The sequence below is a fragment of the Pinus tabuliformis genome, chromosome 1_1, assembly GCF_031772625.1.
Source record: "Pinus tabuliformis cultivar Carrire ecotype Pingquan chromosome 1_1, CPIR1, whole genome shotgun sequence".
Lineage (NCBI taxonomy): Eukaryota > Viridiplantae > Streptophyta > Pinopsida > Pinales > Pinaceae > Pinus > Pinus tabuliformis.
Window position 1 is genome coordinate 82,497,621 of NC_142297.1, and position 17,671 is coordinate 82,515,291.

A 17,671-nucleotide genomic window follows, 5' to 3' on the forward strand; every position below is an offset into this window, starting at 1 on the left:
GAGAGTAGCTTATCCCATAACTTCCTTACAGAAAAAGGGAAGGACCTTTAGGTGGACCCCTAAATGTCAAAAAAGTTTTGAACAACTTAAATATCTGCTCACCACCACACCCATTCTAAGCATAGCCGATCCCAGCAAAGATTATGTGGTGTGCACGGATGCAAGTAAAGAAGGGGTAGGAGGTGTGTTGATGCAGGAAGGGAAGGTGATAGCATACGAATCAAGAAAATTAAAAGAGCATGAGTAGAAATATTCTGCTTATGATCTAGAGTTGGCAGCTGTCATTCATGCCTTGAAAATGTGGCGGCATTATCTTATGGGAAGAAAATTTCTATTACTAACAGACCACCACAGTCTGACCAATTATTTTAGCCAGCCCACTTTAAATGCCAGGCAAGCATGGTGGGTAGATTTCTTAAGTGGTTTTGATTTTGAGATCAAGCATTTGAAAGGGAAAGAGAACCGGGTGGCAGATGCTTTAAGTAGGAAATTGCAATGTCTATACGAGATTTCTTGCAGTGAGGGGAAGAACCCCTTGGGAGAAATGATTAAAAGAGCAGCAGGACAAGATACTGCATATCAGCAAATAAAACAACAAGTTCAGCACCCAACCAGTAAGGAAGAACAACCAGATTATGCTCTGGATGCTGTTGGAATGTTGTATTACAAGAAAAGGTTGTACGTGCCCAATCAGAACAACATTAAAAATCTGATTTTGGATGAATATCACAAGAGTCATTATGCTGGACACCCAAGATATCAGAAAATGATCACTGCACTTCGAAAAGAATATTATTGGCAGGGCATGAAAAAAGATGTGGCTGGATACTTGGCACGTTGTCTGGAATGCCAACAAATTAAAGAAGAACACCAACACCCTGCGAGGTTATTACAACCCTTACCTATCTTGGAATGGAAGTGGGAAACCATCTCTATTTATATTATAATAGGCTTGCCTATGTCAAGAAAAATAACGACTCCATCATGGTGGTGGTTGACAAGCTGAGTAAGTCAGAACATTTTATACCAGTGCAATCTACTTACAGAGCTATGCAGATCGCCCATGTTTTCATGCAAAATATATTTAAGCTGCATGGGTTACCAAAGACCATAATCTCAGATCGCGATGTAAAATTTACATCGGTTTTTTGGAGAACACTGTTCGAGGAATTGGGGACTCAGTTGAATTTCAGTACGGCTTATCACCCACAAACTGACGGGCAAACGGAACGGGTGAACCAGGTGGTGGAAGACATGCTAAGAGCATATGTGATGCAGCAACCAACCAAGTGGGAGGACTACCTACACTTGGTTGAGTTCGCGTACAATAATGGCTATCATGCATCACTGCAAATGAGCCCATTTGAAGTATTGTACGGGTGGAAGTGCCGCACCCCTTCAAGCTGGGGTGGACTGGAAGACAGGTTGATGTTAGGTCCCGAAATGCTTAAGGAAATGGAGGAAATGGTTAAAAATGTACGTTCTAATCTAAAGGTAGCCCAGGATAGGAAAAAGAAATTTGTTGACCAGAAAAGGAGGTTTAAGGAGTATCAAGTCAGCGATCATGTGTATGTGAGAATTCGAGCAAAAAAGAGCACGTTACAATGGAACGGGTGCACTAAGTTGGCACCCCGATTCTGTGGACCTTTTCAGGTCTTGGCCAGGATTGGGTCGGTAGCATACCAGCTCACCCTGCCAAGTCATATATGGGTCCACAACGTTTTTCATGTTTCCGTGTTAAAAAAATATGTTTATGATCCTAAGCATGTAATCAGCTGGCAGGATATACAGGTAAGAAATAGCTCCGGTAGATTAATCTGAATAAGTTCTGTTAAAAAAAAAATGATTTAGGATGTTGCATGTTTCAGGTCGAACCAGAAGGAGAAATCTTGGTCGAACCGCTGAACATCCTCGACCGGAGAGAAGTAATGCTGTGGAAACGGGTTATTACCCAAGTTAAAGTGTAGTGGTAGCACTTTGGGCCTGATGAGGCCACTTGGGAAGATGAAGAACTTATGAAAAGGACTTATCCAGGGCTGTTCATGGCTAAAAGACATCGGGACGATGTCCAATCTCAGGGGGGAGATGTAATGCCTCGGGAAAAAATGTAAATATTTGATTTACTGTGGTAAATATAAACTGAACTTGTTATTAGTATTTGATTAAAAGTTAAATGTAATTTGTTTCATTATGAGATATAAGAAGTGTTTCCTTAAAGGATGGTAATCTCTCAAGGAGGAAGTTGTCATCTTGAGGTGGAGAGACAGTTGCTATGAAAGAAACCTTAACTACCTCCCCTAACTGGAAAAGTTTCCAAAGAAAAGGAGAGGAGGAGAGGAAACAATATGTGCTGTAGGGACAAGAAGAGGAAAAAAACCGAAGAAAAAAAAGGGGCTAAGTCTGGTGATGACCAGATAGCCCTACTCACTGTACGAGCAATTTGCAGAAGACTATGGTCTAGAAAGAAGCAAGGGGGGAGATTCTGGTTCTGAAGGATGAATCTCATGGCGAGCGGATGAGAGACAACAAACCCAAATTCGGGTGACTTTCAAGAAGAACTTTCCAGCCAGAGAACTCTAGGTATGTAAAGAAACCCTTGGGTTGGGACTGCTGCGGGAGATTTGCAATGTTTTATTTTTATTGTGAAAAGGGTGTGGAAGGATCTTCTTACAGGGAACCATGGAGGAAAACTGAGAAGAGAGATGGTTGTCCTCCTAAAGAAACCTTTAATGATGCAAGAGTTTAGTAGTTTGTGAGGAGTTTAGTATCTTGTTCTCTTTTAAAAAATTTAGGAGTTAAATGCAAGAGTGGTCTGCTGAGAAAATCTTATCCAAAGATTATAGAAATAATAGAAAACAGAAACTCAGAGACTTACCACAGATTCAGAGTTTCAAGAAGATTGTCATTATAGTAACCCGAATCCATTTAAAAAATAACGGAAAGACTGATAGTTTTTCCTCTCTACGCATGCCTTAATATAAAGAAAAGCAGGAAAGTTTAGCAACTAAAATTAGAACCCCAGAACACCATTAGTGGAATGATAAATACTTAGACTCTAAAAGAGAATGATGAGGAGCAAAGTCGCATCCGCGAGGGTATGCAGACTTCAAAACTAGAGTCTATTTGCTCCTATTTGCATGCAGATAAGAACTTAAATGACAGCAACGCAAACACATAAATATACATGTATGACAGAAAAACAAATCACCATGCGGAAGCGAGTAAACTAGAGAGTTAAATAATAGCATAAACCTGGGCTCTGAGGAGCGTATTCATGTAAAGAACTTGTAAGATAATACGAGCAAGAAACTAGTAGTAAAAAGAGCTAGACTATAGCAACTGTCAACACGCATAAACCTGATAGGCATAAACCATTTTCCTCATGTGGCTAAATGCTACGTAGTATACCATACAACATGAATTGAAAAACCCGCTGACAAACTGAGGAAGATTCAAAACGATACATATATTTATAAAATTGCGCTGTCATGACCATAATTACAATTCGATAACTCATGGAACCCTAACGAGGGTTAATGAATCACAGTGTATCAAGGAGAATTGTAACGCGCAGTAGAGAGGGCGTTCATCCCTAACACTTAACAGAAATTAGGTCGCAAGGACCTAGACCAACAAAAGAAAACTGAAGCATATTTAAATAAATGTGCACAGTCAGCCTTGAAGCTGTAGTAAGCCACAAAATATTAATCAGGGGAACAACTCGAACACACCTTCCATCAGTGGAATAATTACACAACAAATGCATGAGAGAGCTCGAGGGCTTATCAAAATGCATGGTTAACAGTTCGGAAAACCATTTCGAGGAAAGGTTTCCCAACCCTGAAAGGAGCTGGGGAAACTTGCCCAGGTATAAACCCTGCCATAACCCTGTACAATAAATAAAGAGAAGATCCTTTGAGGGGCTAAGCCGGAGGGCCATTTCTAACTGAAAAAAAAGAACCCTTCATTTCATACAACAGAATGAGTAAGCTAACAAAGAGAATTCGGGAAATAGTAGGAACTCACGTGTTAACCAAGCATTGAGAGGATAGGATCTAGAAATTGGGTAGCTCCACCCGCACCCATGCGTGACTTTCTGGAGGACGGCCCATATCCCTTGTTCACAGAAACAAAGATCAACATGAAACATTTTAGAGTTTCGGGTAGAACAAGAACATATGAAACCTGTAAGGGGTGAGGAAATGAAAAACTCAAATATATCATGGTGAATCCTTACCACAAGACAACCACTGTTAAAAACCAAGTCCAAATCGATCCGGAGCTCGGCAGTGCACTAGAGACATCACCATTCATTGACGAGAAGGAGTTCTAAACGCGTTTGGCGCTAGGAAGGAAGACGGAGTTGTGGCAAGGCCGGAACAAGTGTTTTGGATAACCTCCACGATACGAGTAACCTGGACGATGCATATCGAATCAGCTCCACCCTCGGATGGGCTTCCTTGCATACACACCGTTGATGTGGGGAGGAGCTCGAGGGCACAAAAGCAGAGGGTACGTAGATCATACCCCATCACGTGATAGAGCCAATAATTAGTAAATGCCAAAGCCAAGTATAAGGAGCCAACAATGCCAGCAATAAATCCGGCAGATAATACTCTGTCCTCCGAGGAGATATTTACATTTACACACATAAATGACAAGCTAACATTACTCATTGCTATATCCATTTTGATGCATGCACGTTAGAAAGTATTAAGGTTGATACAATTGAGTTGAGAAGCATGTTTGGGTAGAATAGTGTATGTTTTACGTTTAAAAAAAAAAAAAAATATTACATGTAAGTTATTTCTTGGGTATATCACAAATATGATAAATAATTCGCCCCATTCGAATTTGGTATGGTTTCCACCTGTGAGCTTTTTCTATTCGTTCACTTGCTCGCAGCCCCATGTACATTTCATTCTGTGCACATATGATATAACCTATACCTGAGCATATAAGGCAGTGACAGAAGGTTTGAATGGCATGTTATTTGTATCATGATGAAGAATCCACTAAAGAATATGAGAAAACAGGTATTGATCACACTGTAATATATTATACACACAAGCACCTTCCATGCGAGTCATTAGGGAAGTGGTGGGAATGCATTGAATACCAATATATAACGCATGCATTTTTAGGGCCTAGGGTTTTTGAACCCTCAAATATGTCAATTTCTTATAAGTGCCTTGTAGCTTTCCATCTTCATTGTCCACTGTGTTTAGTGACTCAACGCATGATATACAGTGCAAGAAGAATCAATCTAATTTTGAAAGCAATGAATTGTGGCACAGACAATATACAAATTTGGAATTAAGCAGCTTTGTGGAAATAATGGAAAGTGTTTGGAAAGATATAAGTTTTGATTTAGGCAACTTTGGTAGAAATAATGGAAGGAAAGGTAAGCTACTAAAAAAATAAAGTAGTTTTTGTAAAGTTTCTGTCTATATGAAAAAATAATTAAAAAGAAAAGAAACTTATATTAGAAAAATTTACATTTGCAAATTGGAAATTCTTATAAAGGAAAAATATAAAAACTATAAGTCTTATATCAAAAAAACTAAAAAACAGTGATTCTACATTATAAAAATTTATAAAATGATAAATTGCAATGTAAAAAATATAGAAAAAAATAAGTTCTATTTTAATAAAAATTATAAAATAGTAACCTGGTTGCAAAATAATAATTCTTATATAAAAACAAAAATAAAAAAGTTATTTTTTATTTTAAAATTTTTATAAAAATAATATATTTTAATTTCAAATGTATAATATTTGTAACATGTATATTTTAAAGGATCGAATATTTTCCGAATCTAGTTAATTGACATAATGGAATGGAATATATCCTATGTTGACAGATATAATGAAATCCATTATATAATATGTTGACTGATACGATAAAATCGATTAGATAATAGAATATTGATATCATGGAATTGAGTATTTATATATCCAATTTTCTTCTTAAAAATGTTTTGGTTTTTTTTTTTTTAATTATATATTATTATAATAAAATTATTTTTTTTATTTATTTAAAAATTAAATAAAATTGTAAACTTAAGATTTATGAATATTTGTTTAAAATTTATGAATAATATTGTAAAAATAATAATTTCAAAATGACCATTTTTCTAAAAAGATTTTGCTATATATGAATTAAAATTAAAATTCAATTTTAATTTAATAATTACATAATATATTGGTAAAGTTAGCTTATAATTATATAATGGGATGATAAATATAATTTATTCACATAATGGAATTGATTATATAATATGTTGATTGATATAATGAATTTGATTTATATAGTATAATATTATATATATATATATATATATATATATATATATATATATATATATATATATAATTGAAGAAAAACAATACTAAATATAGTTAATTCACATAATAAAATTGATTATATAATATGTTAATTGATATAATGAAATTAATTTATATAATATAATATTGATATTTTGGAATTAATTATTTATTAATTAAATTTTGTTTTTAAATTTATATAATATAATATTAATATTTTAGAATTAATTATTTATTAATTAAATTTTGTTTTTAAAATTATGAATATTCCTGTAATAATAAAATCATCAAAATGACCGCATATATATATATATATATATATATATAAACATCACAATGACCCCACATGTATATATATTTGGTGATTATTTTTATAAAAGAAATGGTTAAGTATAAATTAAAACTACAATTGAATTAAATTTCATATATATAAGGAGAGCAATTACCTACACTAATTTAATCCACTTAGTTGAAGTGGATCTCAATTGAATTTTATATATATGAAAAACCAATTACTTACACTGTTTAACAACTAAGTGGATGTCACTTCTATCCTCGAATGGTTTTTATATTTAACATGTTAATTCCATCTTCCGGTTGCTTTTATATATCTGCCACAGACCATAGCAGTAATTTCAAGGAAATATCATATGAAGACAACTTGTACTGATTATAATCCCAGCAAAAAAAGCATAGCTTGGATTCCGATCCCATGTCTATTAATTTATTTACTTATCCTCACCTTCATAGAATGAAAATTATAAGATATCAGGTAGTTGTATTTTCAAATGTTATATATATATATATATATATATATATTTTGTTATAAGAGTAGTGTGCAATAGATAATAGATAATTTAAGGTTGTCAAAAACATATTTTAAATATGGTTTATTTTAAATTTTTTATGTTATAGGAGTATTGTGTAATAGATAATTTAAGGTTATCACTAACATATTTTTTTTGAATAATAGTTATATTTTTAGAGATAGAAGCAGTTATTTTTATTGTTGGTTTAATAATTAAATTATGATAATTTAACCTATTATATTAAGGAAAAAATATTGTATTTGTGAAAAAACTTTTCTAAATATAATCTAGATAATTCTACCACCTACTAATCATAATGTTTATTGTTTATTAGATAATCTATATGGAAAATTAAAAGAATGCACTTAATTTGAAACAAAAAATGGAAATAATTTAGATTATCCTACCACATACTAATATACTAAAGTATAAGATCATTATCATTTTGAAAAATTCCAAACTATTAATATAAATTTAATAAATGCAAAGTTATAAAATGCCTTGTGATTTTTAAGCAATCCACATGTGTTTAGAGTATATTTTATTGTATGTTATTTTATAATTAGCATCATCACTCAATTAAAAGTTGTTGATATATATTCATGAATAAGTTAAAAAGGTGGAAAATGGCATCTAAAGGATATCAACCACCTTGGTTGTGCTACTTGACCATTGACATTTGTGACATTTGTGGGTAAGGCTAGAAGATTTCCAAATTAAAGTATCAATGTTAATAATATTAAAATATCTATGATATTTGACTATGATTATTGTTTACCATGATTAATCATTGTTGATTATGTTTTACAATGTTTGATTATAATTTACCATGGCTGATCATTGTTTATTGTTTGACCATAGTTGAGTATTTTTACCATGATTGACCATGCTTGACTATAGTTTACTATGTTTTACTAAAGATGAACATGTTGGACTATAGAAAAATATGGTTGATTATAGTTTACCATGTTTGACTATAGAAAAATATGATTGGTTATAGTTGACCATGTTTGACTATGGTTGACTTTGGTTGACCATGGATGACTCTACTTATCAAGTATTTTTCATGTTTAAATGTTTGTAACCATTTCTCATTATTTTTAACGATCGTGGACCACGATTAACTATAATTGAGTATGGTTTGACCATGGGTGACCAAGGTATAGTAAGCTTGGACATGGTTGATTATGGTTCACTATTTTTAGCCAAATTTTGTCATGTTTGACTATTATTCAGACTGTTTCACTAAGGTTTCTCATGTTTGACCAAAGTTGGATTTTAGTGACCATGGCTGACTATGGCTAGAAATAGTTGAACATATTTGATTATGGCTAATCAAGGTTGAAGAAGGTTGATTTGTTTAACCATGTTTGATTATTGTTGACCATGATTTCTTATGATTAAATTTGATTGACCATGGTTGATAATATAATTATGTCATATTGTGATACTGAGAGGTGGATAATATGGTTCTATTGCATCATGAATTCATCAAGGGTTACGTTGTGTTCTTACATGCCTAAAGATCATTCCTTAATACTTATATCATGTTGAGACATTAAACTTAGATGGATTATGTCTATTTCATATATTCCTAATGGTTATGTTGCATTGTAACATTTATCAATGGTTATGTTGTAGTACAACATTCTTCAATGATTGTGGCGCACCATGACATCCTCAATGGTTATTATGCAATGTGAGAATCGTCAACTATTATGTCACATTATATCATTTATTAATGGTTATGTGACATTTTGATGCTCAATAATATTTTTTATATTGTGACACAGTTGTTCTGGCTTCTCTAAATCATTGGCCCCTACTTTTCTTTGATATTTGATTTCACTCTCCAGGATCAATGCTCATATTCATGATTGTGCTCCGAAAGAAAGATCCCTAATGGTGTGTTCACCTTAATGCCTTGGTCTTCCAAGTTACTAAGAACTCTCTTCCCCTTTGTGGTCTTCTAAATTACCATCCCTGATTTATGAATATATCAACCATAAGCCCACTCAAGGTACTCTTTGTTTTCTCGTTTCTTCTGGCATTTAAGTATTCATTAGTTAGGTAGCCCTAAGTCAGGTGCTACTGATTTTAAATATACAGTGCATGAAGGTTGCAAGCTCCATAAGATATTTGAGTCCAAGTTGGTTTGATAGTCTGGGAATCCAATGATAAGTCAATCTAGCCCAAATGGCTAGCTTAATTCGGTAGTCTCAGCGACTTTACGAATATTATTTTATTTAATGAGACAAATGCCGATATTTAAGCTCGCATCTAGATATATTTCTTTCACCCTAAAGATATAGTTGGATAGAGATGTGGTCCAAATGTGGATAGCTAATAATATAGGATAAGGGGTCAGCCCCACTCACAACAAGTTTCAAAATGTTAAGACCTCTATATTTTCCCACATTATGCATTATGTACATTTGACAGACTTATGCTAATTTGGTGACAGGCATTATCTTAGATTTTGTAGTAAATGGTAAAAACTCCTCTATGCAAGAGTATCTATGGTTTAAAGATAAAAGAAATGACCACAACTAGATTCAATATAGTTCCTATTTTAGATCTTCATCTTGCAAAATATAAGTCTGACCTGTAACTTCCCACTAAGAATGAAATCAAGAAAGTCAAGCGTTCATCGAAGATCTACTCATACGCTAAAAAAATCAAACTAATAGGTATCACATAGGTATCGACATCATATGTATTCATGAAATATAAAGAGATGGATGGGATTAATCTGGTGACACAATCTATCTCACTATATGACCACACAGACAACACAACTTTTTATAACAAAACTTAGTCAATGATAGTACTCTTGTGAATGAAACAATCTTCTTTTCATCAATGTTTTATTTAATAAGGGGATGGACTTTCGACTGAGCTCTTATGACCACTCCTCTCGTAATGTATCACTCTACACCACCATTTATACCTGCTTCATCGGAATCAGAATACACATATGACATGTACAAACATAAAACATGTTATATTCTTTAATAATATATATTTATAAATAAATTACACAAAATTTACTCATGCTTCCTCTCTCACGCTTTTCTCTCGCTCTACTTCTCAGACATTGTCCCCCAACTTCTAATTGTACATAAAGACATAGTTCCTATATCTAGGAAATATCTTGATGAACTTGACATTGTTTAGACATATATCCAAAAATTATAGACACATGACTCTACACTTGTTACTTTGTTAAAGTCTTATTTGGCAAAAATACTAGCTCACCAAAAAAATCTAACCACCCAAATTTTTCTAGAACCTGGACACTTGTATTTACATAAAATTTCCTAATTTTATTTTATATAATTTACAATTGATGGAATTCCTTCCTCTTTGAAGGACTTCATGAGCCTCTTGATTCTAGACAAAAATGGATTGGCTAGTGTTGATGCTTTTACATCAGACTCCCCAAGTTGAAAATTTTCAGGACCTCTTCGTCATGTGTTTTCAGTTCATTCAATCGTCCTTGGTCCCATATATAATGATGTTGTTATCCACATATATAGTTTTATTGTTGTTCCATTATTGATCTCAATCTTCCCGGATCCCAAACTTGATTATGCTTTACCCCATATGACTTGTTGCAGTAAACTTACACAGATAGGTGTATTCTTCTTTTGGTTGTCCTTCTCTTTAACATCTTTCTTATCGGCATGCACATCCTATTAATCTCATCATCCAACTCTGCCCTCAACTGAAATTTTGGTTTCTTTCCTTCTCACCATTAGGATTTTGTAATAGAAGCTTTCTTTTGAATGCTTTAACATTCTTCAACAACCTAACCGGAGCTTTTGAGAGCAAAAAATAGTTGTAAGTGAAAGTTTAAAACATTTGGTAAATTATTGAGATTTTGGAAAGAGAATATTTTGAAAATCTTCATTAAACCATTAAAGATTTTAAAAGAAAAACATATTTTGAAAATACTTGATGAAATAAAATAAGCTTCCAAAATGTATTTTGAATAAAAAAAAAATTATCTTTCAATAACAAAAAAACAAGTATTTTGAATAAACAAATATAAACTTATTAATAATTATAGGTTTAAAGCCTTTTTTCTTTAAATAATATTTTTATTTTATTTTTTTAAATAATATTTTTTTTAATCAATTTTGTTTAAAATGCTATAATTTTTTTTAATGATAAATCTAAACTCTGTAAAATTTAAATGCCATTTTTTTTTTTTTTTTAAACACTAAATCTATTTATTCACTCCAAAACACAAACAACCTAACGTCACCCTTCATACTTTAGTGTCGGTGGTTATTTCTTGCCATCAGGGCAACCATGGGCGACCACGTACAGACAATATTGATTTAATCAATTTTCATTATAAGAAATTTAACCTTTCGGGAGTTTCCTTCGTGAAGAACGGGGACTTTGACCAGAGAAACATGACAACTAGTGAGGATTTCCTCCATAAGTTTAGACCGTTTCACCGTCTTCCACCTCATAGTCGGTTGTATTACATATATAATAATGTAAGGTTGTGATCGCGTACACACGAGTTTGACGGTGCAAGTTTCCTATATCTGATTTGAGTTGAAGCATTGAACGCCATATAAATGCTTAGCAGACACCGCAATGGGAACCACAAGCACTAACAAGCTCCGAACGACACTCCATCGAATTTATACAACAACCTCTGCAGATTGTAAAAATGGTTTGCGTTGTAGCAGGGAATTCTCCATCGGTCTTCGGTTCCTGCAGATCCCGCTTTTGGTGGACAAGTGTCCTAAGCCTCTGTACAAGAGGCAACGCCCACCGATGCTAGATGTTCCACTTCATTTTCCGGGCCTCAACGCACCGAGCGTGGCCGTGGAGCAGCCGATGGAGGTTAATATGGAGGGTTTTCATTATGCGGTTTCATGCAAAAAGGGTAAGTGACAATTCATGGAAGATACCCACAAGGCCATTGTCAATTTTCTTGGGGATTCCAAACAGGGTTTTTTTTGGCGTCTTTGATGGTCATAGCGGTTGGAAAGCTGTAGCTTTCGCTGCGGAAAATATTGGGCAGAATATTCTGGACGCAATGCTCAAAATGAAAAACGAAATAGAGGACATTCTTGAACAGGCTGTTAGAGATGGGTACTTAACAACGGATGGAGAATTTTTGAAGTAGGAGGTTGGTAGCGGTTCAGCTTGTGTAACTACTCTAATTATAAATGGTAACTTAGTGGTTTCCAATGTTGGAGATTGCCGAGCAGTTATTAGCAGAGATGGTGCTTCAGAAGCCCTTACATGCGATCATCGAGCTGGAAGGGAGGACGAGCGGCAACAGATAGAGAATTTGAATGGAATTTTGGACCTCCGCCACGGATCCGTTCAGGGATCCCTGGCAGTATCTCGGGCAATAGGCGATTCACACATGGAAGAATGGATAACAGCTGAACCAGACACCAGAAAGATTGAAATAACATCTGATTGCGAGTTTTTAATTTTGGCTTCAAATGGATTGTGGGATAAAGTTAGTAATCAAGAAGCAGCGGATATGACGAGGCCTTTCTGTGTTCAGAAGCAACTTAATTTGACAACCATTAGGAGGTGGCCCATCGCTACCTGTAAAAAGCTTGTAGAGTTAGCGGTAACCAAAAAATCTAGGGATGATGTGGTGGCCCATCGCTACCTGTAAAAAGCTTGTAGAGTTAGCGGTAACCAAAAAATCTAGGGATGATTTGAGTGTGATGATAGTACAACTCCCACAATTTTGCATAAAAAGGAACTCGAGAGTGAAGTGAAGTGAGGTGGGAGTACTGTCAAAGGATTATTGAGTAACAACCATTTAACCTAATCTGGTTGTTGCCCTTTAAAAGGACCAAACATTATATTGTTGATTATGAAGCAGTGGGAATGGGGCCTTGAGTCTTCTTCTTTTTTTTCTTTTTTATTTTTATTTTTTATTTTTTTGTAAAAAATGATATAGTGTTGCAGATCATTTCATTTTAATTTTTAAACTAGCATAATCATATTTATCAATATGGTTGATATACGCCCATAGTGGTATCTAAAGCATATATATAATCACATATTCCAATGTGATTGATATGCTCGGATAGACTTATATCAACCACATTAATAATTATTATGAATATTTAAGATTATTAATAATTATATAAATAACTATATAGGATTATTAATAACGATATAAATATTAACAACTAGACTATTTATATATATTATCGTATTAATACTATAATATTTATATAAATTCCTAATATATATTAATTAAGAATAATAATAACTCATAATAATATTGGGTTATCATTATGTTATTTAAATAATCTAATAATATAAAACTATAAAAAAATAATAACAACTATATTGTATAATTATATTGTTTGCTCAATCTTTCTCCAGAGAATTATGGAGAAAGATTGAGCAAATCCAAAAGCGTTTATAACTTATAACCTGAAGATTAAAAGTAATACACCATATCCTATTTTCCTTATAGAAGCAGGTCTTTCCCCTATTGAGAGCCTAACTATGATTAGGTTTCTGCTGTACAAGCACAAACTCAATAACATAGACGATCATAGAGAAGTCTAGCTTTAAATTCCAGCCAAAACCACCTAAGGCTCAATCGGGGGCCACATAAAGACACAAGGGCCTCGTTAAACTATTGGGAGATCAACGAGAATGATGCATTGCAAAACATAAATAACATTAAAGATATTGTTACTTCTAAGTTCAAAGAAAAAATGTGGTGTGAGAAAGATTTAGCGACTAAAAGAAAATTAAGTTATTATAAGAAGGTCATCAACCCCACCCTAGAAGATCAAAATCATCTCTTTATTTTAATTAGCTCAAAGAAGAAAATAAATATAGCAAAGATTAGAACGAATTCTCACGAGCTCCACAGTGAAACAGGTCGTTGGGCAGTTCCTAAAACACCATGGATGGAAAGAATCTACCATATATGTGAGAATAGGAACATCAAGGATGCAAACCACTTCCTCTTAGAGTGCCCCGCATACAACCACATTAGATTTCAGTTTCACAATCTTTGTTACAATACTGACCTTCCTAGCCTTTTACAATGTCCAAATTATAGTGAGCTCAGGAAGCTTCTCTCCAAGCTTTTTGAGTATAGGAATAAAATCTTAAATCAAAATAAATAATTTATTTCTTTAGGTCCGATAGACCAATGTTTGGTCTCAGCGGACATCATCATCATCATCATCATCATCATAATAATAATAATATTTGATTATAATATTATAATAATATTATATTATTATTATATTATTATAATACTATACAAATATAATAATAATAATAATAATAATATAATCAATATTATTATAATATAGCCCTAAGGGTGAGCTCAACTCGTCAAGTCGGTGCCTCGCTGTTCGGGAGGTCACAGGGTCAATTCTCCCCGAAAGCCCTTTGGGTCAGGTTTGTGATGGCCAAGGGGTAGGATCCTAGAGATCAACTCTAGTCTTTACATGGACGTAGTTGGCATCCACTGACCATGGGTGTCCGCGAACCACACGGACTATAATATATTATTATAGTAAGAACAATAAAGACCAATTATTTATTATTTATGATAATTAATAACGATACAAATAATAACAACTATATTCTTATCTAATTATATATTTATGCTTATTATATTAATATTATAATAAATCTAAACTCATAATAATATTAGTATTATTAATTATTATTATTAGGCTTCATTAATTTTAATATTTATCTTAGGGTTTGCATACATAGGGTTAATTATTATTAGTATTTAGGATTATTAATAACTAATAAAGTTATATGGCTCCGATTTAATGTAAGTCCCCGGTTGAAAGCCTCAAGGCCTAAAGAAATGCTTCCAATAGGATTAGTGGGCCATAACCACAGGCCTCAAGATTGATATTTTTTTAAGGAAAGGGATTTTGGTTAACCCCCAAGATCGCTTTTCATCAAAAACCTAAGATAAACAAAAGGGATTAATATTATAAATCCGAGGAACTAATAAACCCTATGGTTTAATATTATAAACCCAAGGAATTATTGAACCCAACAGATAAATATTAAAAACCTAAGGGATCAAGAAGTGCAAGTGATTGATATTACAAATATAAGAGATCAATAAAGATGACCATCATTGATATTATAAACCCAAGTTAATAATAAACCCAAAGGATTAATACTAAAACCCCAAGGGATTATGAACCTAAGGAAATAATATTAAACCCAACACACTAATATTATAAACCCAACATTGGTAAACCCTAATATAAATATTAGGAAGACTAAAATAAACATGGTTTACTTTCATGGTGAGACAATCCTTGTCACGATGTGACACTCAACCATGGTTGACCATGGTTGTCTATGATTGACAATGGTTGACCATGATCAATATTATAAACCTAAGGGAATAATAAACCAAAGGGATTGATATTATAAACCTAAAGGAATAATAAAACTAAGGGATCAATACTAAAACTCCAAGGGTTTATGAACCCAAGGAAATAATATTAAACCCATGGGACTAATATTATAAACCCAACATTGTTAAACCCAAATATAAACACTACAAACATTAAAATAAAAATGGTTTATTTTCATGGTGAGTTAATCTTTTTCAAAATGCGACATTCAACCAAGGGACTAATATTATAAAACCAACATTGGTAAACCCAAATATAAATACTACAAATACTAAAATAAACATGGTTTATTTTAACGTTGAGAAAATTCTTCTCACAATGCGACATTCAACCATAGTTGACGATGTTTGGCTACGATTGACAATGGTTTACTATGATTTATATTATCAACCAAATGGAATAATAAACCCAAGGGATTGATATTATAAACCCAAAGGATAATTACTAAAACCAAAGGGATTATGAAAACAAGGGAATAATATTAAACCCATGGAACTAATATTATAAACTTCACATCGAGTAAAGGCAAATATCAATACTATAAACACTAATTATAAACCCAAATGAATAATAAAATGAAGGGAGTAATACTAAAACCCCAAGGGAACAATATTAAGCCCAAGGGACTAATATTATAAACTCAATATTCATAAACCAAAATATAAATATTACAAACACTAGATTAAACATGTTTTATTTTCATGGTGAGACAATCTTTGTCAAAATGTGACATTCAAGCATGGGAATAATATTATAAACCCAGCATTAGTAACCCAAATATAAATACTACAAACACTAAAACTAACATGCCTTATTTTGATGGTGAGACAATTCTTGTCACAATGCGACATTCAAGCATGATTGACCATGTTTGGCTATGATTGACAATGGCTTATAATGATTGATATTATAAAACAAATGGAATAATGAACCCAAGGGATTGATATTATAAACCCAAATGTATAATAAACCCAAGGGATTAATACTAAAACCCCAATGGACAATAAACCCAAGGGTTTAATACTAAAAACCCAAGGGATTATGAACCCAATGGAATAATATTAAATCGAACGGCCTAATACTATAGACCCAACAATCGTAAACCCAAATGTAAATACTACAAACATCAAAATAAACATCATTTATTTTCATGGTTAGAAAATCCTTGTGACAATGGGACATTCAAGCATGGGTGACCATGGTTGGCTATGATTGACAATGGTTTACCATGATCGATATTATAAACCTAAGGGAATAATAAACCAAAGGGATTAATATGAGAAATCGAAAGGAATAATAAAACGAAGGGATTAATACTAAAACCCGAAGGGATTATGAACCCAAGGGAATAATGTTAAACCCATGGGACTAATATTATAAACTTCACATCGAGTAAAGGAAAATATCAATACTACAAACACTAATTATAAACCCAAATGAATAATAAACCGAAGGGAGTAATACTGAAACCCCAAGGGAATATGAACCCAAGAGATCAATATTAAGACCAAGGGACTAATATTATAAACTCAATATTCATAACGTTAGGGTCCCACCCTAACCCCATTATTTATGTAGTAGGATCGTGTCTTATTTTGTAATCGAGCTCAGCTCTATTGGAGGTTGCCCCCTAGAAGAGGCATGTGAACATTGCTTTCTGAATAATAAAATACTTGTTGTTGTTTCTCACTGTTCTATGTTTTGGGTATATTTCTTCGCATATTTGCTATTATGGTATCGTCTTGCAGGTTAAGAACATAACAAGTGGTATCAGAGCGCTTTCCAGGGCTAGTGGGATCTCCATTTTTTAGCAATTTTTTTTTTGGCTAGAGACGTGTTTCGGCATCTTTAAACCACGGGATCTGTCATTGAGCGCATAAACCTGTGGATTTGGGGAGGCATGCATGTAGGAAATACAAGAGGTGGTCACGCTTGTTGGACTCCCTTGTAACCCCTGTGGGTATGCCTTCGCATAGTAGTGCATTAGATAGAACCGCGCACGAACTGTCTTCCAAGTTCCCTCTCGGTATATCGGAAGCCCCCTAGCTCCTTTGAAACCTTGCCATAGATAAACCGTCGGTCGTCTTGCTACTACAGTACACCGAGAACAAC

General features: G+C 33.3%; 1 pseudogene; it reads left to right on the top strand.

The window, feature by feature from the left end:
- Positions 1-11,750: 11,750 nt before the first annotated feature.
- Positions 11,751-12,798, top strand: LOC149211693 (putative protein phosphatase 2C 2 pseudogene; annotated as a pseudogene).
- The last annotated feature ends 4,873 nt before the right edge of the window (positions 12,799-17,671 follow it).